The sequence below is a fragment of the Protopterus annectens genome, chromosome 8.part0 (genome assembly GCF_019279795.1).
Source record: "Protopterus annectens isolate FY-2018-M chromosome 8.part0, PAN1.0, whole genome shotgun sequence".
In the NCBI taxonomy this organism is placed as follows: Eukaryota; Metazoa; Chordata; order Ceratodontiformes; family Protopteridae; genus Protopterus; species Protopterus annectens.
In genome coordinates this window covers 1226052327-1226078396 of record NC_056741.1, presented here as the reverse complement: position 1 = coordinate 1226078396, position 26070 = coordinate 1226052327, and the positions used below count along the sequence as shown (strand labels likewise).

Here is a 26070-nt window from a genome sequence, read left to right as displayed (position 1 = left end):
TCCATGTTTGTTTTATCCATTTCTTTTCTTCTTTTGGCTTTTGCCAGTTAGGGGCTGCCACAGCGAATCACCTGTCCGCTCATTATTGGCAGTGGAGTTTTCCGGTGTCTAGTTGCCAGCCTGTCACCCAACCTTCCACAGAAGGTGCACACACATGCACTCATGCTTCAGACCAATTTAGAGTGTCCATCCACCATTTGGGATGTGGGAGGAAACTGGAGCACCCGGTGGAAACCCATGCAACCACAGGGAGAACATGCAGACTCCACACAGAAGGCACCCCAGCCGAGGATCGAACCGGAGAACTTCTTGCTGTGAGACTACAATGCTAAACACTGCACCACCACGGCCGCCCGTATTTTATCCATTTCTTTTATATCTTAAAAATACATAGTTTCTCTACAACTTTTACTCTTTTACATTTCAAAAACACATGTCCCATAGTTTCCTCTTGACAATGTAAACATATTCCATCACTTATCTTTTTGTATGGCATATTTTTTTTTTTTTTACTGGCAATTTATCTGTTACTGGTCTCCAAAAAATCTTGGCATTCTGCTTTATGTTGACACCATTTGCTTCTAATTTTTTATAGCTTTGATTTTTTTCATCATTTAGATTTTCCCATGGTTTTAGAGAGTCATGTTTTATCATTGCTTTCTTATAGTGTACTTTTCTATCTTTTTCTGTATCAGTTTTTTATTTTCCACAAAAAATTTTTTGGGGTAACATTTTTTCTTCATTTATACACATTTTCTCTTTGTCTCTTTCTCTCTCTGTCTTTACCATACCCCAAAATTTATATATATATATATATATTTATAGTGTTTTACTAGTAATCGTTCATATTTTTAATTTGTTCACTGTAGCACTTTGGACAAATTTAATGAAGCAGCTTATACCACTGGGTTAATTAACCCTAAGCCACCAACTTCATGTACATACAAAACTCTCCTCTTTATTGGGTTTAATCTAGAGCCAGATATAAATGAAAAAAATATCTGCACTAATTCAATTTCATATACTGTTGACAACATAAATGCACTTACTAGGTATGCCATTTTCCCATCAGTAGTGAATTTATCAAGTAAGCTTTTTTTCTGAATATTTTATATGTTCTTCAGAAAAGACCCTTGCTTGATTTCTTTTGTTTTTTCCCCATTGAATTCTACTTGCATCTTTATTCCCACATTGTATACCTAACACAAATTTCATTCATTGTAAAATATCTATCTCATATCTTTACAAACCACCTAAACCTTTATTTAAAATCATCTGATGTTCTTCATTCCACATTGCTGCAGTCCTAACTATTGGGTAGTCCGCTGTCCAGTCGGCCCGAATACCAGAGTATATGGTTGACGTCGGTCAGGGCGCATTAGACTGACGTCAGTACGTCAGGGTACTAATGCGCATGACCGACGTCATATCGTCAGTCTTTTTTGCCGCATGGTCCGATGCAGAAGCAGTTTTGCGAGTGCAGGTTGGCGTTCTGAAATTTTCTGAACTCGGAGTTTCAGACCGAATCAGAGTTGGAGAACATTTTGGTTTTCTTGCCTCAGTATTTAACCGGATGTCAGAAAAAGTGAATAACTGTATTTCTTGTGGGAAACAGATACCTCATAGGGATTACCATACCTTGTGTATACCTTGTTTAGGGCCTGAGCACGACGTTGTTGGATGCGCTCTTGTGCTAGGTTTAACAAACGCACTATTAAGAGAAGGTTAGACTGTGCCAGGTTAGTGTTTGGGAAGCGTTGCAATTATAAAATGCCGCCGGATGCTCCGCGCCGCTTCGCCCCAAAAGCGCAAGGGCAAAACAGCGGGTTGATGAACCGGCAGTCCCGGACGTCGGTTCTTTAGAACTCAGTGGAGCCAGAGGTTTTGCCAGGAGTTTCTTTGGAGTCTCAGGCAGAGACTTTACTGTTACAGGATGTGCCTTCTCAGGAGGTAGGCCAGGCTGAGGGGGCTTCTCAGGTAACTGTTCTTCCCTCTCTTCCCAAGGTAGTTAGAGCCTCTCCTTCTGTTTCCAAAACTTCTTTGAGAGGTAGGCCAAGTTTAGCTTCAGTGGGGGCTTCTCCTAGCACTTCAGGTTCTGTGCCTAAGAAACATATGCTTAAAATGGCAGAAGATTTGATTACTATGATTAGAGGTTCTATGCCCCCTCCTGATAAGAGGCCTAGGGTGGAACCTGACTTTGATAGTTTTGAACAGTGTTCAGAAGCTTCTGAGTCTTCTGCGGAAGATTTGCAGGAGTATCCTCCTTATTCTGATTCTGATGTGGATGATTCCACTCCTACAGCTTCTCCTCCTGAGGATTTCTCATTTTCAGAGACTCTGCATTCCATGAGGGAGCACTTTAAATGGGAAGGCCAGGATTACTCTGATTCCAGGAAAAGGCTTAGGGAATTCTTGATTTTACCCCAGCATAGGCCCTTTGCTATACCTCCTGTGTTGCATGAGGAGGTAGATGTTTTAGCAGAGGCTTCCCTGAACCCTGAGTCTTTGCCTCCTGCTCCTGATAAACCTGATAGGTACCATAGGGTGCCTGAAGCTCATAAGTATCTTTTAAGAGCCCTAGGGCAGACCCGGAAACTGTTTCTCAGGGCCCTAAAGGTGTTAAGGCCTCTGTGGTTAAAAACCCTGTTCCCACTGATAGAGGCAAGGGCTTTGGATAGATGGGGAAAGAAAGTGTATACTTCTTCCACTTTAGCGATGAGGCGTTGAATTGTCAGTTTCACATGCTAAAATATCAAAATTATCTCCTTTCACAACTGAAATCTAAGGTGGATGCTTTGGCGGAAGGTATTGAGTCTAAAGAGTTGCTGGATTTAGTTCATGTGTCTGAACAAGTGGGTAAGCATTCTTTGCAATGTGGTTTTGATGCTGTACAGGCCTCCTCGAGGGTGGCTGCCACTAGTTCTGTTCTTCGCAGGCATGCCTGGTCGAGGGATCAGAATTTAGCTGAGCATGTTAAGACAAGGATTTTGGATGCTCCTTTGCAGTCTGATGTGTTGTTTGGTTCGCCTGTGGAAGCAGTTTTAAAGAAAATGGAGGACAAAGCTAAGTCTATGCAAAAGATTTTTTGCAGGTGCAGCCACCGAAGTTTAGTAGAAATTGGCCTACTAAGGGATGGACATATCCTGCTTATGATTCCCAGTCTAGGGGTAGGTCTAGACGTGGTAGGGGCAGAGCTCAAGGTTCTTTTAGGCCTAGAACAGGGGGTTCACCTGCTCAGACTTCTGGTGAGGGCAGGGGTCAGTCCTTTCGTAAACAGACCCAATGACCTGCCTTTTCAGCTGCCAGTAGATTCTCGCCTGGCAGCTCCTTTGGGAGGAAGACTGTCTCTTTTCAAAGAAAATTGGGATTTAATTACTCAAGACAGATGGGTGTTGGATATCATTCACCACGGTTACAGGTTTTATTTCCATACATTGCCCCTTTCAAAGGCATGCCAGACGTTCCTCCTCCACAAAGGAAAGAGGCTCACAAGCAAATTTCTCTGTTACTCCAAATAGGGGCCATTCAGCCAGTCCCTGTATCAGAAAGGGGCCTAGGATTTTATTCTCGCCTGTTCCTAGTACCAAAGAAGGGGAACACGTGGAGACCAATTTTGGATTTATCTATTCTCAACACTTATCTGGACATTCCCAAGTTCAAGATGTTGACGTTACAACAGCTTTTACCTCTGCTGGGCAAAGATCACTGGATGGTAACTTTAGATCTCAAGGAAGCTTACCTTCATGTGCCTATAAGACTAAGTTGCAGGAAGTATCTGCCTGGAAATTCTCATTATCAGTTCTCTGCATTGCCCTTTGGCTTACCTACTGGGCGCAGAGTATTCACAAAGGTTCTGGCTCCAGTGATAGCTTACTTCAGGCTAAAAGGAATTCAAATCTATCCTTACTTGGAAGACTGCCTGATTCTGGCTCAAGAAAAGGAAGACCTTCTACAGCATCTGGAATATGTTATAGCAGTGCTAAGATGCCTAGGGTATTCTGTAATAAAGTCCAGTCTAGTACCCTCTCAAGACATGTGCTTTCTGGGTGTGAGACTGAATACAGCAGCCCAGATGGCCTTTTAACCCCGGACAAACAAAAGAGTCTATCCCTTTACTTCCATCAACTATCTCATCAGTCCGTGCTGACTGCAAGGACAGTCCTTCAAGCATTAGGGTTCATGGCATCTTGTATTCTGGTGCTTCCCAATGCCAAACTGCATATGAGGAAGCTGCAATGGTATCTCAAAATGTATGGACACAGCACTGCCAGGATTTGGACACTGTCATTCAAATAATACCTTGCCTTCAAAAGAATTTTTGTGGTGGGCTCAGGAATGTCACCTAAACAAGGGACTGTCAGATTTTAACGACAGATGCCTCGGACATTGCTTGGGAGCTCATCTAAATGGAAAGTGGATACAAGACAAGTGGCCTGCCAGACTACAGCATCTACATATCAACATGAAGGAGATGTTAGCAGTCCAGTTTGCATTAATGGCTTTCAAGGAGTTACTTCTTCCAGGGCAGGTGTTGATTCTAACAGACAACACAACTGTCATGTGGTACATCAACAAACAAGGGGAACACATTCTTATCCTCTATGCAGGCAAGCAATGATTTTATGGCAGACTGCGCCAGCTTTGCAACTAACTCTTCAGGCAAGGTTTCTGGAGCACAGAACTCCTTAGCAGATGTGTTAAGCAGACAAATCATGGATCCCCACGAGTGGAAACTGGATCTTCATGTATTTCAGAAATTGACAGTGTCATGGGGAACTCCAGACATAGATCTGTTCGCTTCTCCACTAAACCACCAGCTGCCAAAGTTTTGCACAAAGGGGTTTCATCACACAGCTTGGAAAGTGGATGCTCTTTCTTTCAGTTGGAAAACTCTTCATGTGTATGCCTTTCCACCTCTGCCTCTTCTTCCAAAGGTGCTCTTAAAGGTCAAACAAGACAAGCCAAGGATGATTTTAATAGCTCCAGATTGGCCTCGCAACACTGGTACCCACTACTAAGGAGTCTGGTAAGGAAGCCTCCATGGCCTTTACCTTTGATTCCACATCTGTTATCTCAGAAGGACGGTCATCTGCTCAATGTCAAGCTTCACTCTCTTCATCTAACAGCCTGGCATATTCTGTGTTGAAACACAGCAGGTCTCAACTTCCTCAACAAGTTTTAAATGTGATTATGGAAGCTAGAAGACCTAGTACAAGGAAAGTGTAAAATGGAAGAGGTTTTTATTTTGGAGTACAGCAAATAATTTGGAGATTTCTGAGCCTAATTTGAGTGTGGCTCTTCAATATCTTACTGAGTTATTGGACAAAGGTTTGTCCTTCTCTTCCATTAAGATTCATGCTGCAGCAATTTCAGCTCACTATGATTGTGACCCACCATTGTTTTCGCATCCTTTGTTCAAGCAGTTTCTTAGAGGGGCAAAGAATATAAGACCCCAATTAGAGCTCCTACTCCTGCTTGGGATCTCAATTTTGTGTTGGAAAAACTTACTCTACAACCTTTTGAGCCTGCGGCTACTGCTGAATTGAAATACTTGTCATGGAAGACTGCTTTTCTGTTGGCTATTACTTCTGCAAGAAGGGTGTCTGAGTTGCAGGCCCTTATGGCAGTAGAGCCCTTTTGATTTTCCATAAGGATAGGGTATCATTACGTACTAATCCTTCCTTTATGCCTAAGGTGGTTTCTAGTGTGGCTTTAAACCAAACTATTCATTTGCCTACTTTTTATGCAGACCCCAAAATAAAGGGGAAAAGATTTTGCACACTTTAGATGTACACAGGCAATTGCGTTATTATTTGAGCAGGACTAAGGATTTTAGGCAGTCTCAGCAGTTGTTTGTTTCTTTTGCTTTGAGTTCAGGGCAAGCCCGTGTCAAAACAAACTATTTCTAGGTGGATTGGGTTTTGTATTGCATTTTGTTATTCCCATCATGGCAAGGAGATTCCAGCTGGGATTAGGCCTCATTCCACTAGGGCTACTGCCACTTCAACAGCATTTCTAAGGGGTGGCAACTAAGGATATTTTGGAGGCAGCTACTTGGAGTTCAGTGCATACTTTCTCTAAGCATTATCACCTTCCTCTACTCTAAGTCTAGGGCTGGTTTTGCCACAGCTATTTTGCAAGGCATGTTGTCAGCTCCTGCTTCTTTATGATTTGCCAGCCTCCCTTACCTCTGCTTTGGGATTCTACCAATAGTTAGGACTGCAGCAATGTGGAATGAAGAACATAGTACAGTTTTGTACCTACCATAAATGTAGATGTTCGAGGATCCACATTGCTGCTCCTTCCCTCTGTGTTTAGGGGTGGTTGTGTAGGTGAGGTTATATGCTGATATTTTTGTATATATTTTTGTATATATTGTACATATTTTTGGTGCAGGTATATTGGGCCTTGTCTTTTAGGGTCTTCTGACATCTGGGGCAAGAAAAGACTGACGATATGGCGTCGGTCATGCGCATAGTACCCTGGCGTACTGGACGCCAGTCTAATGCGACTGGACAGCGGACTACCCAATAGTTAGGACTGCAGCAATGTGGATCCTCGAACATCTACATTTATGGTAGGTACAAAACTGTACTTTATCTCTCGTCACTCATTTGCTCAAATTTAATTTTGTCCAGTTTTTGCTTTTTTGCAAAAAGTATACAACTCATTGGACATACCTGTCTTACACCACTCTTCATAATATACCTCATGGCTTAACCAGTCAGTTGCAAGTATTTTTACTTCATTATTACTGTAAGCTGGCCTACATGCTTTCCTAATGTTCTCACTTATATTCTTCCATTATTACACATAAAATGTCTTGTCCAATACTCACAATTTCTCTATCGTTAATAATTCTTGACAGCCCTTCCTCTTTATACTATATATGCTATCTTCCATAATATTTTCTATTTTGGTTTCAAATAGTTTATATTTTCATAGGTATTATAATCATACTCGATACTATTGGTCTCCATTTTTTAATTCTCTTCTGTCTTCCTTCTTCCTTATGAATTTAATTATTCCACTACATGATTCTGTATACATAAAACCTTAATTTAGCCATTTATTCAAAATCTTAAAAATATTTTTTGCCATTCCCTTAATTTTTTATTCATTTCGTATCTTATTCCATCTGGGCCTGCAGCCATATCTATAATTACTTGTCCTAATAATTTATCTAGCTCATTTAAACAAATATCCTTTTCCAACTCCCTTTTCTTTTTCTATTAACATTTTTACTTTCCATGTTTTTTTTTCACTTTTTTCTTTAAGCATTTCTTGTACATATTGCACTACACTATTCCTAAACCTTTCCCTGAGTTCTATTTCTTCTTTTACATTTTATTTTTCATTGCATTACCATCTTCCTTAACTAATCGCTTAAGTAACTTGATATTTCTTTTTCCTTGTAATAAAATCTTTGCTTATGTAACCGTTGTATTTTTTTCTTGATTTCTTTCATAGAAAGTACTTTGACAAAGAATTGTATAATTTTCTAAATTTTCCAATGTATCATTGTATGTTCTTCTATATTTTTCTTTCTGTACTTTTCTTGCATCATATTGCCAGTATAAAAAAAATTGCATCTTTTCTTAAACGTCATCCACCAGTCAGACCAATTTTTGTAAAATGTTCTCATAGTGAGATTATATTACTGTATGAATCGCTTTCCTTCATTCCATGCTTTCTCATTTATCCTTTTTATTCCGTTGCTTATTTTTTTATATATTCTTTTTCAGCTACCTCCCATTCTCCTGTAACTAAACCTTCTTGTACTATAAAATCTGTTTCAGTTCTATAATCCCCTTTGTAAGTCCATGAATTTTGTCCCAGAGTTTTAACTTCCCACATCTTGTAACTAACATTTTTCTTGTATCATTATTTTTACACTTGCCTTTTAAATCAGTCTCCTGTTATAGTATTCATATTTATTATTACATAGTATGAAATTTGATGAAATACTTTCCCTTTCTTTTAGTTATTATAAGCAATATAATGTTATAATTCTGTATACTTGCTCTTTCCATTTTAAATCTACGATGGCTAATCTTTCCATTTTTGCTAAAGTTGCATCTAATATATTTGCTGTATTTTTACAGAATTCAGCTATTCCAGAATCTGCCTCATTTCCCGAATTCCAGATTCTCCTCCCTATACTTTTCTGTTTCTAATCCTCATTTGTTGTCTCTTAATATAATTACGTATACATCACATTATTACACTACTCCAAAATTCCTATTCTTACTATATTCGTAAAACTATTCACATTTACAGAAAGCACTTTAAAATTTTCCCTCTTCCTTAGATTCATGGTTTCATAAGTTAACAGCTAATTATTAGGCTAGTTTTCTTAACAGGCCATTCTTAGCTTAACCAATTTCCTTCCCAAAGGTGAGAATCAAACACTGTGCTGTAACTTTGAGTCAAAAACTTTTACCATTATATCAAGCCCCCACTCTTTTGCTGTATAGATTTTTTTCGTCCATTTCCCATTTTTCTTTTGCTTATCCCTTTATATTTTCTTTTTCTGTCTTTCACCCTTTTACCAGTGTTGATCTTTTTTATTTTACTACTTCCCCGTTTGTCATCTTCACTTATTTCAGAATCTGTGTGTCCTCGTCATTTTTTTCTCATCTAATTTTTTTTCTATTTCTACTACTACTAAAATGTCTGTTCATTTTTTTCCATAATTTTCATTTTTGCAGTCCATCCATAACTGCAATTTTGTTACATTACTAACATTTCAATTCACATTTTTTGCATCATGCCCCATTCCCCCAAATATAACATTTTCTTTTGTCACAGTTACTTATCAAATATCTTTTTCAAAAAAAAAAAAAAAGTTTTGGGTTGTCTCCATTAATTTACAACACCCCTATTCCCTTGTGCATTTATCATGCTTGGTATATGTGTACATTTTTTTGTTTGTTTTTAACAATATTACAGTCCCAGCCCCCAGTCCATAAGCCCCTTTTGTCAAACTTTTGCAATGTCCAGTACTGCTTTACAGATCACCTTTCAAAGTCTCTCTTTCTACCGTCTGTCCAAAATTGTACTGGAGCCATCTTTTTGGTTTCCCTGTTAAATGCCTCTCTCACAAAGATTCTATAAGTTTGCCTTGCTTTTTTACATATTCTCCAAGAAAATTTTCCATTGAAAAAACAGTCTCAAATGTAATGTTGCCAAATGTCTCTCTGTTAATAAGAATAAATGCTATTACCTCATGGTTTTACACCCAAAGGAGCTATTAAATTGTCCCACGCTTCATACCTCTCCATTTCTTTGTCTTCTTTACTTTGAAACCTTACCATGTACTTCCATTTTTCATTTTTTGTGCTGCCTTTTCTGCTACTCCACTTTTTGCCTTCTTTTATTATCTCTGCATATTTTTTCTTTTCCATCTCGCCACTATTCTGCAGGATTGTCTCTGCATCCTCCTCTTGTATTTTCTCCATAATGTCCCCCAGCAAACATCTTTCACTTTCTTCTTCACTGTGCACCACCATTTCTAAATTGTCCACAGCCCTCCCAACTGGAGGGTTGTAATTTAACATCCATCATTTGCTGACTCATCTCCACCAAACAGGGCATCTCCTCTGAATCCTGCACATGTTATGTGGTCTCTATATTTGCTTTCTCCTTCATTTTTCACCATTGCATCATCTCATTTTCTCTCCAAATGCCTCCCGGTTTCTCTGGGCCGCAATTGCACTTGGAACGGAAACGGGAAGTGCTTCTCCAAAATGATTCCCATTCACAATAATGACAAGTGTATGGTAAGCTGTCCTTCTATTCCTGTGTTGCAGTATTCTTACTGTGGGATTTCCCGCCTCAGGCGACCTGACGTCGTCTTCTATACAGAAGCTTAAGCCTGGTTGCTGAAGGTGCGTGGGACATTACATGTAGGGCCATAAACCAGGGACCTTAAATGTGATGTCTGTATGCACAGACCTCAGAACTTTTCATCTGCAGATGGCATCACATTGTTTGCTTTGCTCCTACTCTAGAAAGCTATGTACCCCATTGGGGAAACCTTGCGTTTTTTGCTTGAGCTTGGTTAGCTGTATTTTATATTAGCCAATGTCCGCTAAAAAGGGCAAATGCCATTGCGGGTGTCAGAAAATGCATAATGATACCTACGACCATTGCATCTTTTGTCTAGGGAAGGAACACGATCATACTGCTTGTTCAGTTTGCCAGTCTTTCGTACCGAAGACCCTCTGCAGCCGTCTGGCTGCACTAAATCTATATTTAAGAGAACCAATGTCTCAAAAAGCTTTTGCTTAGATTGGACCCCGAATCGGCCGCTTCGACTGAGCCACCGCGGAAAAAAGCCAAAGTTTTCAGGCCTACTTCTGTTGTCTCTCCGCCATCAGGCGTCCCGCCAGCTTCCGATATATAGGAGTTGAGGGATTGTCTGACAGAACCGTCTACTTTGGCTCTCGCAGAGGAAGCTGCTTCAGAAGTTGTGGCCTGCACGTCCATGGAGATATTCCAGACATGGGTTCCTACCGACATCGAGGGGGAGCCAGAAACAGTCGGTCAGCCTTCAGAGACTCCTATTCCTGAGACTCAAGCTTCTGAGCCTAGGCCTTCTCCCATACCTATGTCTACTAAACGTAAACAGAAAACTAAACATTTGACTCCTACCCCAGAAGGAGTCCTTGACTAGCAGTCTTTTACTAACTCTGATACAGATCTTTATGGCCCTAAGGTCCACAGGCTCCAACTCCCTCCACTAATACCTGTGCTTAGCCCTAGGCCTGCCTTTGCCATTTCTCTCCCCTTGCAGACTACCCAAGAAAAAGAGAAGGGACTAGAACCTTACTACTCTTCTTCTGAAGAGTCCATTTCTTAAGCATCTCAGATTGCCTCCCCTTTAGAATATTAATCACCAGATGAGGGACCTATTGAGGGGGACTTACCACCAGAGGACATTACTTTTGATGAAACAGTAAGATGAGAGAGTACTTTAAATGGGACGCTACCCAGATGACTGACACCCAGAGGAGGTATTTTGAACTCCTTCAAGTGGAGTCTCCCTCCCCATCAGCCATCTCACCAGTCTTGCCTGCCTATCTGGATGCTTTTACCTCTGCATCCAAAATCCCTGACTCTCAACCACTTGCATCTTAAAGAGCAGACAGGTTTTATAAGGTTCCTGATGAGCAAAAATTCTTAGTTAAACCCCCTTTGGCAGACCCTGCAGTTATTGCTGTCTCTCCAGGCAAGCAATCCAGACTTATTCCCTTTGCATGTCTATTGCCTACTGATAAAGACAGCAAAACCATGGACAGGATTGGTAAAAATGTACACCTCTTCCACCCTGGCCTTCCGTGCTATACATTGCCAGACACAGATGGTTAAATATGCACTGGAATTTGTCTCACAAGCAACTTAACCTCCTGATTGCCATACCTGCCTGCCTTACCAAAGCAGACATAATATCTAAATTGTCACTGGCTTCACAGGTAGGCAGACATTCAGTTAGGTGCAATTATGATGCTAAAGAGGCCTCTGCTAGGTCAGCAGCTTCTGCTTCCAGCCTCTGCCAGAAGACTTCAAAACTAAGATTATGGACTCCCCCTTAGACCATAACCTTTTGTTTAGAAAACAGTCTGCAGAGCTTTTTAAAAATCTGCAGGAGAAAAGCAAGGAACTGTAGGACATCAAGCATTTGCTTGTGTCCCCTATTCCAAAGTATTACAGGAACTAATCTGCAGGAGAAAAGCAAGGAACTGTAGGACATCAAGCATTTGCTTGTGTCCCCTATTCCAAAGTATTACAGGAACTATTCTGTGAAAGACTCATTTGTCAGGAGAACCCCTTTCTCTGCCATCCCTTCATCCTCCAGGCACAGGAGGGGAACCAGAAGGCAAACATTCTCCAGATCTGCCACCTCTCAACCAAGTCCTAGACTGTCCTTTCAGGATAGAAATGCACCCAACAATGTGACTGCTTTGCCCATCTACCTTTGTCAGCCCACCTATCTCACTGTTTACCCATCTTGAAAGCCATTGCTTCAGACCAGTGGGGTACTGAGTATCCTCCAAAACGGATACTTCCTTTTCTGGAGGGAAAAGCCCATTCCCTTTCCCCCAAAAAAACAAATCCACCTCCTGCCACAAATTCTTTAAGACTTCCAAAAACTAGGAGCAGTAGAACTTGTTCCTCCCGGGTAGGAAGGAGAAGGATTTTACTCAAAATTCTTTCTGGTCCCCAGAAAGGATGGTCCTTTGAGACCTATATTGGATCTATCTTTCCTGAACCTATTTCTAGAAGTGCCTTCTTTCAAAATGCTCTCCCTTCCAACCCTACTGTCTCTGATCGCAGACCGGGCCCTTATTAGCCACTCTGTATCTAAAGGAGGTGTGCCCTCATAAAACCCTCCAACAGAAAATGTCTACGTTTCTTTGGACCCCTGCTCTCACTTTCAGTTTACAGCCTTGCCCTTTGGTTTGTCCACAGCACCCACAGTATTCACAAAATGCCTAGCCCCAGCCATTGCTTACTGCAGGACCCAAGGTATACATCTCTTACCCCTTCCTAGATGACATTCTCCTAGCAGAGACAGAAACCTGTCTCAGAGACCACCTCAGGTTCACCACCACCCTTCTTCAAAATCTGGGCTTCACCCTCAATTTAAACAAATACTCCTTGCTCCCTCAGCAAGACAAAACTTTTCTGGGCTGCAGGATCAGGACAGATCTAATGAGGGCCTTTCTCGCACAGGAAAAGGTCCACTCTCTCTCTCCACTTACTTTCAAAACCATTTAAAAGAATCCCAGATTTCTGCAAGACAAGTCCTGCAACTCCTCGGGCTTATGGCAGCCACCATTGCCATGCTTCCCTTGGCAAAAATGCATATGCGGAAGTTTCAGTGGTAGCTCAAGAACGTTTGGTCACAACTACACTCTTTAAAGAAGCAAATTCCCCTTCTGCCCTGCTTCAAATCAGAGCTAAGGTGGTGGATTCAACAAACCCATCTCAACCCGGGAATGCCTTTTCAAATGCCCCACACAAACCAGTTCATCTACACAGATGCTTCAGACCTAGGGTGGGGTGCCACCAGCAAGAACTTCAGTTCAGAAAAAATGGAGTTCTGCCCTTTAAAAGAAGCACATCAATGTCAGGGAGATGACTGCAGTTCTCCTAGCCCTAGAGGCCTTTCTTCCTACCCTCCACCCGGGACTACTCCTAATATTCACAGACAACACCACAGTCATGTGGTACCTCAAAAAACAAGGAGGAACCAAAGGCTACCTCCTTTGCAAAATAACCTTACAAATCTGGGAAATCGCCTCCAGGCACAACCTGTACCTGCAGACATCATACATACCCTCTCAGGACAACAAACTGGCAGGTCTTCTAAGCAGAACATCATCTCTACAGCACGAGTGGATGCTGAACAGGGAAACCTTTCTAGAAATTGTCCACCGGTGGGGCACTCCTCAAGTGGATCTCTCTGCCTCCCTCCCTCCAGAACAGTTGACCAATTTCTGCACCAAGGATCACTCCCCATTAGCCTGGAGAGTAGATGCCTTCAGCATTCCTTGGAAGGGACGGTTTCTTTATGCCTTTCCCCCCTTCCCCCTAATTCAGAAGATCCTACTGAAAATTAGGAAGGACAAACCAAAAATCTTGTTGGTGACCCCCTACTGGCCAAGGCAGCACTGGTTCCTCCTACTTCAATCACTAGCCAAAGGCAATCACCTAATTCAGAAGATCCTACTGAAAATTAGGAAGGACAAACCAAAAATCTTGTTGGTGACCCCCTACTGGCCAAGGCAGCACTGGTTCCTCCTACTTCAATCACTAGCCAAAGGCAATCACCACAAGTTACCCCATTAGGTGGACCTTCTCACACAACAAAAGGGAACCCTAATCCATCCTCACCTATAGATGTTACCACTAACACTGTGGGTGATAAACTTCTAATCCCTTTTAGACACCACTATTCAGAGGACATGCTTACAGTCCTGAGGTAGGCCAGGAAACCTGCTACTAGAAAATTATACTAAATCAAAATGGGAGAGATTCTCAAAATGGTGTCTACGTAAGGACAGGGACCCCAGTCAAGCTGACCCTTCCCTAGTCCTTACACGTGTGTGTGAACTCGTTAAGGATGGCCTTTTTTACTCCTCAGTGAAAGCGCATCTTTCAGCCATATCTATCTGCCTGCCTCTAGACCCCCCCCCTTTACTATCCAGACTAGATGTTAAACTTTTCCTGAGAGGGGTCTTACACATCTTACCACCGAGAAAACCCATCCTGCCACCCTGGATCTAAACTTTATCCTGGAGAAACTAACACTGAGCCCCTTTGAGCTGGCTAACAATGCTGCTTTACAGAGGTACATGGAAAACTGTACTGTTGGTCGCCATCACTTCTGCTGGGAGGGTGTCAAGAGTTACAGGCGCTAATGGCTTGCCACACACACACACACACACACACACACACACACACGCACACTCACTGTATTCCACAAGGACAGGGTGACCTTGGCACTAACCCTTCCTTCATGCCTAAAGTGGTAAATGAGCTGTCCTTAAATCAATCTATTCACCTGCCTACCTTCTTCCCCTTTCCAGCTAACAAGAATAAGAGGATTCTCCATTCCCTGGATGTGCACAGACAACTTAGATTCTACCTAGACAAAACTAAACCCTTCAGAAAATCTGAACAACTTTTTTATCTCCTTCCACCCCAGGGCGATGGGCAAGGTAGTTTCGAAGCAAGCTGTTTCAGGCTGGATCAGAAAATCCATTTATTTCTGCTGCTTATACCATGGCAAATCTTTACCCCCAAGGGTTTGAGAGCTCATTCCACATGAGGTATGGCTACTTCCAAAGCTTTCCTCAAAAGGGCTGGAGACAGCTTCCATTTTAGAAGCTGCCACCTGGTCCACTATCCACACCTTCACCAAACACTACAAACTAGATCAAGTCTCCAGAGCCAGGGCAGGCTGTGCTAGGACAATCCACAGGTTTCTGGAATCTTCCACCTCTATTGCCACCCTTGCCTCTAACTAGCTGTTGTACTCTCCCACAGTAAGAATACTGTGACATAGAATAGTTGTGTAAAATCTTGCCATAACCATAGATGTTCTTCTCTTACATGTTGCAGTATTTCATCCCTCCCACCTTCCCCCTGCATTACCTTGGACTACTAACCTAGCTTTTAGGAAGTTCTACCCTTAACCAAGAGCAACTAACCAGCGTATGACACTTGATTCTTCTAGCTGACAATCACTTATTCCTCTTTTAATACTGTCTGTCTGGCCTTCAAGTTCTGAGGTCTGTGCGTGCAGACATCACATTTAAGGCTCCTGGTTTATGGCCCTACGTGTAATGTCCTACCCACCTACAGCAACCAGGTTTAAGCTTTTGTATAGGAGCCGTCGGGTCGCCGGAGCGGGAAATCCCACAGTAAGAATACTGCAACATGGAAGAGAAAGAAGGACATCTATGTTTAAGATTTTACACAACTATTCTTTCCTTGATTCCCTGGTCAAATTTATCCTTGTAGTACAAATACCGCCTCAGGTCTCCCCTGAAAAGAAGCTACTAGCCTAGTGGAACTAACTTGGTCACTTCTGTGGCCCTGCTCGACAGGGGCACAGGAAAATAACTTTCTTGGGTGGCATAAGCCAGGGAACTTTGTTGGCTAGACTTACTTAGGCCCTTCGGCCTGATGGCATAGTCCCCCTACCTATGAACCTATAAAAGGATAAATGAAAATAAAAGTAAATTACCTTCACCCAGGCATTTCTTCCATCACCACCATGGATTCTAGCAAGGACCTGAACACTAATACATGTTATCTGGCATAGTGAAGCACACATGGACTCTTTCCATTTAGAGGCTACATGGTAAAAAGAAAAATAAAAAAGGCGCAGATGTAAGAGTTGATGGAAATTATGTATGCATTCTTGACTTCAAAATTTGATTCCCTCATCTTAATGGAGTCACTAACCTATTTTCTGTTCAGTATATCCTACAGGAAAGTATATGTGGTCAAAAAGTCCTACTTTCAGTTGTGAATCTGTAAATTCACGAAGGAGGAGGCACTTCCTATACACAAACCTTCATCAAAGTGAGCTTGAAGCATTTTTGGCTAGTACCCCAGAGGCATTTGCTTTCCATATGTATGGTTAAATTTTGAAAAGCAGGCGCACACACCACCAGAAATTCCATCTTGAAGCAAAAAACGTTTTCATATTGGTGCTACAACCAAGGCATGGACCCTGCTCATGCTGCATTCCTGTGAGTTTTCAATACCTTTCAACCTGCTTTCTGAGTTTCTAGCCTTTTCTTCCAGCCTGGGACTGGAACTTTGTTACTAAGAGGCTGACATTTATCTGTTTTGAGTCATCTAATTTAGTCAGTCCAAAGTTCCCCTTCTGAAAGGTGCTGTTCTTGGTAGTTGGCACTTCAGTCAGAAGCATGTGCAGACTTGAGGCCTTCATGTGCAAGACAGGTTTGCATTATCTTCACTGAGGATCTGCTGTTTCAATGAGAGAAACTTTTTTTTTATGCCAAAAGCAGTTTCAGAGCTTATTCTGAGCTGAGAGTAATTCATCTTCCTGTATATTGGTGCAAGACCCAGAGCAAAGGGTGAATAGAGAATTCTGCAAATTGCAGATTTGCACAGGCAACTTGGATACTATACTTGCTGGATAAGAGACACCAGACTGTTTAGCTTATCTGTTTCCCTCATGTCAGGGAGGTGGGATAGACCAGTATCAGGGAATCCTTTTTAAGTGGCTGACTACCTGTATTTCCTTTATGACTTTACGAGAAAATCTGGTTTGGTAATGTTGGGAAGAAATCACCATCAGTAGCAGCATGTCAAAATAGGTCATTTCTGACACCGCCACCTGGACATCTACCACTTTCTTCTCCAGACAGTGTCAGCTGCACATTTGGTCTAGGAGCAGAGTAGGTTTTGCAGCAGCAGTACCGAAAAGAATGCCAGAACCTCCTCTCTAGGTCTTTGGTCAAGGTGGCTGTATACTGCTTGATGTTCTTCCATTGTTTGGATTTTGACTGCTGCATTAATCCCAGTAATGACCATAGACTTGTGGGAAGAATTCACTAGAACAGTAAATGAGGGATTGCTGCAGCAGTAGTAGTTCCCACCCACTTTTCTTCCTTTTTGTTATGCTTCTCTTGTTGATTTATGCACAGTAAAGATGCAGAAATGGGTCCATTATCATTAGCAGACTTCTGAATCACTGCTGTGGTGAGAGGACTTCAGAACTCTTTGGTTAATGAGTCTTTGGTGTCAAATGCAACCACTTTCTGTACTACGACTAATTAATGTATGTAATGCACTTTAGAGAGCAACACATTGAGTGTAGTAGATTATAAAAACAAATACCTCATACCTTAGCAGTCAACCACAGGTTAACAGTAAAGACGGGTGACTGGTCATTGCTAATATTATTGGGCAGATGACAATGATTCTATTTAAGATGCATCTCTTTTTGACCTGTGGGTTGTAGATCAGCTTTTCATGAATCATGTCAGTAGTTCCTTCCCCTAGCCTGTTCTTGGCACTTGTTTGCTTCAGAGCCAGTAGGATTACTACCAATTTCAGTGTCTCTACTGAACTTTGACCTTTTCTGTGATGGTAATGACACCTTCCTAAGTAGTAACATTTTTCCATTTAGAATTAATGTACATCTCTCTCACTTTCTTTGCTACTATCCCCAGTCCAGCACTACAAAAAAAGTTGCTAAATTCCTGCCTTCCCTTAAATCTCAATACTGAGCATTATTGTGCATGTATTGTTCCTACAATTTCCATTTACTACTTTGTAATTTGCTCCTTCCCTTTTCTAAAGATCCCTCCTCCAACTCTTTTATGTATTTTATAATACTTGTATACAGTTGGTGTGGACTTTAATTTCCATTTTCTAGTAATTGTTTCTAGTAATTGCTTTTTTTGGCAGCCAGCAGAAGTATACTTAATAAGGTCCTACTATGTCTAGGCAATTCAGATCCTGTATCTCAGCTCAAAAAAAAAATAATTTCCTTGCAGCCATTTGCTCACCCAGTTATTTCTGATAGAGTACTCTGTAGGGATTTTTAAAATCTGCCAACTCATTAACTTACAAAATATGCATTATCAGTTGCCCCTCTCTTATTGCATCACACATCCAACATTTGCTGTCTACCTGAGGAAAAATTCTTTGAAGTCTGCTTGGGGTATAAAAATATTTATGCAAACACTTCCAAGCAAAGATCCTAAACCTTCTGGACTTGGTTGCACACTGGAAGCCGTACATATGCTTCTCTCTGTTTTCTTGTAAATTACTTTTCCAGTCTCCTTTCCTGATCTTTTTTAACATCCTCTGATTCATTCTTAGTTATCATGCAGTATTGTATATGCCCTATTAATTAACCTTTATTTATATATATATATATATATACACACACATACACACGAGAGCTGCATCTGTTTTAGATTCAACTGAAAGCTCTACCAGAGTTGGTCTTTTACTTAAAATTCACCTATCCCTTTACCTGTACTCTTGAGATCAAGCCCTTGTAGGGAAGGCATTCTCTAGCTTGCAATCCAGATGTCCTTTTGGCCTCATCCCATTCTTTTACCTTTCCTGCTCGAGTTATTTGCTTCCAGTATCTTGGTTCCTTTGCCACATTTCTCCAGTAAGTTCCAGCCTTTTCTTGCCGATTTCTGTACCCCTAATTGCAGTCATTCCTATTGGCAAAATCTCCTTTCTCCATTCCTCTATAGGCTTAGCTCTTGGAATACTTTCTACTACTTTATGAATATTTGTATGGTGGTGGTTATTCTCCTTAAGAGTCTGCATACAAAACTCCCACCTTGTATCTCTATTTCTTGAACTTTCCTTTTGTTTCACCATCATCCCTTTCCACTTTGAATTATAACCTTCTGCTTGGGTTATGTATGCAAGCCTCAACTGTGTAGCTCTACATTTTTCACTTCAAATCAAGTAAACCGAAATTACCTTGTTCATTTTGAGGGATCAACCTTTCCCACTTAACTCTTGCCTTCCCAGATAAATTTCTTTGATTCCAGTCACTATCAGTTTGGAGCTCTGCCATTCAGTGTCCCCACAGCCCCTGGGTGTTCTAGTGTATGGAGCAGTAGCAGCTCCCTTGCGACCACACAAATTCCAAGTGTTTCCATACTTAGACGACTGGCTCATCATCGCTCCCACCAGGCATCTACTAGAACAGACAAGAGATTTTATTCTACATACTTGTGCTCGTCTAGATATAACGGTAATCATACCAAATATCAACCCAGTCCGGCTCAGCAATTGGAGTTTATAGGAGCCTGCCTGAATATAACCTCTTGCATAGCTTCCCTTCCTCTTCACAGACTGCAGAAGGTAAGGTCCCAAGTAGAAGTTATTTTCTTCAACGACAATGTACCTGCTATATTAGTTCTCCAGACTCTAGGATTCATGGCAGCAGCCATCACACTTGTTTCACTAGCAAGATTTCATATGAGACTTCCGCAGTGGCTTCTAGCCTACCAATGGTCTATTCTCACTCATCTCTTAAGGCATCTCAATCGAATCACTAACCACTGCAAGGAGGACTTATCCCGGTGGATGGAATCAGAAGAAATTCTTTTAGGCCAAACCTTTGTTTCACCCCAACCCAAGGCCATAGTGACCATTGATGACTCCCAGATGGGGTGGGGGGATTTTCTGGGCAGAACCGTCCAAGGCACTTGATCCCTGATGGAGGCCAGTCTGCATGTCAGTGTTCTGGAACTGAGGGCAGTGCTGTTAGCGTTGCAAGCCTCCCGAGCTGTCCTCCCTCTAGGAATGATTGCAATTCAGATAGCATGTCCATAGTCTGGTATATCAACAGACAGGGCAGAACTAAGTCTTACCCCCTGTGTCAAGAAGCTCTGAGTGTGGCAATGGGCTATATCCTCCAACTGCTTTCTTACAGTAGTGCTCATCCTGGGGAGCTTGAATGTGATAGCGGAGAAACTGAGCAGATGCATCCTCCTGCCTCACAAGGGGTCTCTCAATCCCGGAGTGACGGAGATTTTCCATCCCTGGGGACAGCCTTGCTGCGACCTATTTGCATCACCCCTGAACAAGTGCTGCAGTTACTTTGCCCTAACCTCACCTCTGGGACCATCCCCAAGAGACTCTCCTTCATGATTGGCCCTCGAGACTACTGTATGCCTTTTCCCCCATTCCACTAATACCTCTCCTTGAAGAAGATGAAAGCCATCAGGTTGAAGAGCAAAGTGATTCTCATTGCCCCATTCTGGCTTTGACATGTTTGGTTCCCCTTTCTTTGGCATCACCCACTTCAACGTCCGTTGACTCTGGATCTGGATCCAGACCTGTCCCATCCACAGGGACTAGTTCACCCTAATCTGAAAAACCACAAGCTTACAGCTTGGTTACTTCAATTCCATTGATTGCCAGACAAAATAACATTCCCTAAAGTTCAAAAAATGTTGTTGACTTTACATAAACCTTCCACAAGGAAGCTCAACCACAGTAAGTGGAAAAGATTCTCTGTTTGGGCATGTGATAATGGAATTGATCCCTTTTCGGCACCAGTTGAAAAGGTTTTAGAATTCTTGGCTATGTTTTTCAAACAGGGAGCTGCTTTTTCTACCATCAGAGTTCAACTTGCTGCTGTTTCCAACATCCGTGACAGCTTTGAAGAGCATTCGTTAATTTCACATAGGGTGTGTAAAGTTTTCCTAAAAGGAACTTTGAGGCTAAAACCACCTTACAGAAACCCTCTTGTCCCGTGGTATCTTACTATGGTCCCACAGTCCTTGGTCTATTTCCCTTTAGAGCCAGTGGCTACTTGTGACTTAAAGTTTCTTTCATGGAAGACCAATTTGTCGGTAGCTGTTGCGTCCACAAGATTTTCAGAGATTCATGTGTTATCTTCAAAACCTCCATATTTGATTTTTCATAATGACAGGGTGTTGCTAAGAATGAATCCGTCCTTTCTTCCAAAAGTATTTGAAACTAACATTAAGCAATCTTGATTTACCAGCCTTTTTCCCTAATTGTTCTAACAAGGGAGAATATTGTTTACACTTACTAGATGTTCACAGACAATTGTGTTTTTGTCTCTCTAGAACTAAGGACTTTAGGAAGTTGGACCAGTTATTTGTCTCCTTTTCAGGTCCATCTGTGGGTAAACTTAAGTTTCAAAAGTCCCTTTAAAAGTGGTTAAGGGAATGTATACGTTTTATCTGTAATAAGAAAAACCTGCATTACCAGCTCCAGTGAGAGTGCATTCTACAAGGGCAATAGCCACATCTGTTTTCCACTGAAAGGCTTCCATGGATGAAATATGTGCAGCAACAACCTGGGCTACTCCACATAACCTTAACACTCATTACAGAGTGCATCTAATCTCCAGGGGAAGGGTGTCCTTTGGTTCTGTGGTGCTTGTGAATATCCTTCCATAAGGCCTCCCAAGAAACAAGGTTGCTGGGCACTCTGTCCCATATGTCAAGGATAAATGAAGATTGACAACATCAGATAAAGAAGTTACATACTTACCATAAGTTCCATCTGTGCTGTTGATCTTCATTTATCCTTGACAACCCCGCCCTCCTTCCCTCTCCTTCAGACTCCTTAGAGGAACGGACTCTAATCCTGGCTGCCAGTTTCATGCATGGTCTTGAGCATAGCCTCTTCAGTTTTATAGGACTACTTTTCTTGTCTTCCTTTATAGCTACAAACTCAACCTGAGGTAATCTAGAGAGAGGCGTTCTGGGTAAGGACTTAGCTCAAGAGTTTTTGGTTCTTGTGAGCTGTTAATAACGGCCAAGCTGGTTCTAACAATTGCAACTGAATCCCATATGTCAAGGATAAATGAAGATTGACAACACATGGAACATTGTGGTAAGTACATTCACTCTTTTTTTGCCGAGAACACCATGGCACCTTCACTAATGCCCCTCTACTTGTTTGAGCTCCAAATGAAAGAACCTGCAAAAAAAAAAGTGAACAAGAAGGGGAAAAATGCAGCTGTTAGGTTTTCACACCTCATAGGACCTTACCTTGCAACTAGAAGAATGTGCAGAATGTGGTTTGGAAAGGGAATGGCATCCCCATTCGAACAGCCTTTTAACGGAAACCCACTTAGATGTTTCAAGAATAGATATTGGGGGGGGTATATCATAATCGGGGAATTTTGTAGTCCCCCTTCAGGAGGTCAGGTGCCATAGTCTCCGAGGACTTGCCCACTTTGTTCCAGATTGTGTCCTCACCATCTAGAGAAACATGTTCTGATTGTACCATTTCTGCCCTACCTGCCTAGCAAGTTTCACACAGATCTTTAATCCCTCAGATTAACAGCATGGTTTCTCCAGTTACACTGATGATCAAGGACCCTGCCTGCTTACCCTCCTAGGATGGTCCAGATTCGTACAGCTGCTCAAAAAAAAATTTCTAGAAATTAAGTAAATTGATACAATTGTCCCTGAGGCATGAGTCAAGGTCCCCCCCCCCCCCGACACCTTTATTGAATTATCACTTGTGACATAGTCAAATTTATATTCATATAAAAGTAATCTAATTATATTAACATAAACATTCTTCTTCACATATGTTGCTGTATATCATATAATCTAAGGAGTGTTACATAAATTATTCAATTCCTGTCTTTTTTAAACAAGAAACATCTTTATTAAACAATCACTTACTGTGTAGGCAATCATACATTTATATAAATGAAAACAAACCACACTGACACAATCCTAGTCACAAGCATTTTACATCACAAACCATACTGACACGCTCCCACTTGCAAACATACATCACTTATCTACCCAATCTTTCTCACTCAAACATTGCTTAGATCATTTAAGTACACCAGTCAAGGTCTTGACCCTTTTTTGGCTCCAGACAGACATTTTTTTTCCTGAGCTTGTGTGTGTGCTGAGCTTCAAGCTGTAGCCCATGGCACCAATTCTTTTTCTATGCCCATTTGTTCCTTTTTTAGGTGGAAATAGTTTGTGGTACATCCTTGATAGTAACACAGATACCCTGCATCACCCCTGGGACTACCAGTTATCCCTTCGCAGGAGCGTGCAGAGTCCAACATGTGCCCTTCAAGAGCTGTTGGACTAGGTTTGGGTAGTTACACCTATGTCTATCCCACATCTAAGGCCTTGTTGACAAGGACATGCCTCTTCCTTCCCCTGGAGCAGCATGACCAGCAGTTTGGGAGCTGCTAAAAATCCATCCCCTTAGTGGGCAGTGACGGGAATCATTAGCCCTATTCTGCAAGAGGATGTGGATGTTTCTGTTGCCCTTCTCATAAAATCCCAGCTGACTGTACTGAATGTTTTCTTTGTATCAAGAGCCATCAACGCTGCAGCAGTGTTTTATTACTTTTTGCTTCCATCAGGATCATCATTGTTCTGTTAATGTTAAATATTTATCTCCCATCCTTAAAAGCACTTTGATCCATGCCTGTCAGTTTTGGCAGTACCTTTGCTATTCTCTTGGCTAGTGTAGACATAAACACTTTACAGTTGTGGTTTAAAATTGAAATTGGTCTACATGAAGCTAGGGCTGAAGTCTTTGCCCTTTCTTGATAATACAACCACCCCATCTTTCTTCCAGGATCCAGGTGCTTTCCCTCCTTTTAAAATACTGTTGAACAAGATACTTTACTTTTTTCTTCCAAGCTTTCCCAGGAGTACTGTCTATTATTGGAGATTTTGTGTAAACATCACCACTTTTCTTTAACCATCTATCTTTTCTATCTTAACTATCAATTTTGAGCCTCATTTTCCACTAACCTTGGCATAATTAAGTGTACCATAAATATTTCTATTTCTGCCTTTTTTTGTATCCACATTCCTCCACTTTATATAAATGTTCATAAAATTCCAAAAAATCTCTTTATCTTTTTAGGATCCCTGAGTTTGGTGACAACCCTTTCTACTTTCTGTTGCGTAATTCGTTGTGCTAAACGTTTTTGAGCTCTGGAGTTATAAAAAAATATAGCCTTTCTAAACTTAGCACATGTTATGCATATGGACCCTTATTTTCCCTTTTTGCAGTCTGCAACTACTCCTCTAGCTCTGTCAGATTTTGCTTATTCTGTTGTGTATTAACTTTCAATAGCTCTGGTAACAGTTGTATACTTTTCAATACCCAGTCTTTAAATTTCTCTCTAACAGCTAAGTGGGAAAGTGCAAATGCCTGTTTTTTACTTCTTCACCCTGGATCCTTATTGTAGTTTTTATTGGTTTATCTAAAATGGGTATCAGATTTGTCAAAGCTGTCAAAGATACGTGCCCCTGTGAAGTATAATTACTGCACAGGCTGGCCCAGTGATTATGTACATTCTGTTTTGAGTCTCTTCTATTGAATTCACATCTTCCACACCAAATATAATCAAATATTTCTTTAGAAATGTAATTGTTTCTGTTTTTTCATTCTAGTTCTCCCTGATACAGCCTAATTTTTGCAAATCAACTTGCAGTCTACACCCTTAAGTAGTAATTCTTGCAGGAAACTAATAATTTCTCGCCAAATTTTCTTATGCTTCTTAATAGAGGTTTTTGCTAAATACATGGCAGCAATATCATCCATTGTTAGTAGCTCCTTACTACCACACATGTACCATTATTTTCCCCACTCTTCTACTGCTTTTGAAGGCCCTCTAGCAGTCTATATGCTCCCTCTTTTCTTTGTCTCGTAATATTCTGTTGAATGTCCATCCTGAAATCCTTTGTCAAATTTCACATGCTCATTTCTGTCCAAATGTGTATCCTGCAGTACTGTTATTTGCATCCTACATTTCTTAATGTAATTTAATACTCTGTTTTTGTCTGAATCTGTAAGGCAAGCCATGATGATAGAAAGCTGATATTACCACCTGTTATACATCACAGTTGTTTTCAGTGTTTCCAACTTCTGGCTTACATGCACATACCAGTGTTTTGGTACAATGATCTTTCCTACAGTTTCCTGTCTCCATTTGAACCTGTCATATTTTTCAAGACTTTTTGCTTTAGTGAAAACACTCAAAAAGTTAATACATTTTCTTAACCCCCCCCCCATTACCTTTTAACTTGGAACAAATCCACCAGTGTATGCATATTTTCAACAAATGATAGTCACCTCTCCAGCTGTGAGTTGTACTCTCAGAAAATGCTTAACCTAAAACTAGGTTACCCATGCTAAAGTGCATGTTATAACCTGTTTTCTCACACTTATTTTTTTTTTCTTTCCTCCCTCTGTTTCACTCCCATTTGTGAAGCATGACTTGCATACTTTCAGTAAGCATTAACTTTTAGCGCTAAGTCAGCGTGCTGGCAACCTTTAAATAAATAAACCATTCTGTTAAATGCATGCAAGTATTAAGGCTGCTTCTACTTAACCTGCCACAATTTCAAACTTTATTTTTCATTGAACTGCTTACCACTGCATATTTAAATAGTGTATTCTTTCCAAAGAATGCTCTGAGCATTCAAGATTAATAGCTTGCATCTGCTGACAGCTGCTGTCCAAGTACCAAAACTAAATCTTGAACTGTTTTTTTTTTAAAACAGCTGCTGGATTTTTCCCAGCCAGAGTTTTCTTGTTGATTTTCTGAAGTTCTGCAGATTTCTCCTTTGCTGGCATCCAAGCGATTTAATTACTAGCTAGTAACCAAATTTTACTGACACTGAATTTACTGGTTCTTTTTTAAGTTTGTTTTCACACCGGGAGAGTTGAAATCAACCTGTTAATCAACACGCAGCCATTTTGAAAGTCCCAGCATTTTCTTATGGTTAATTTTATTATGTTCTAAGATATTTAAACAATTTTTCTTAATTTATTTGGTCATATGGTTACAAAACTATTTAACCGTGTGGTTAATGCATCATATTTCAGTACAGATTATCTATATATGCATACATGGTTGATACTTTACCATACTGTGATATTTAATTGTTTTAATAGACATTATAATTCTTCGATGTTATGGTGAGACAAATTGCTTACTCAATATATAGTTAATGCTTCACCATAATCAAATTCAGACCTGATATTTAGCCATTTCAAATG

At 41.0% G+C, this 26070-nt stretch overlaps 1 protein-coding gene across 2 annotated transcripts in view; it reads left to right on the top strand.

Moving 5' to 3' along the window:
* Positions 1-26070, top strand: part of LOC122809322 (RNA-binding protein 10-like) — a 1914178-nt gene that overhangs the window by 1871947 nt on the left and 16161 nt on the right. The gene's annotated exons all lie outside the window — the stretch shown is intronic.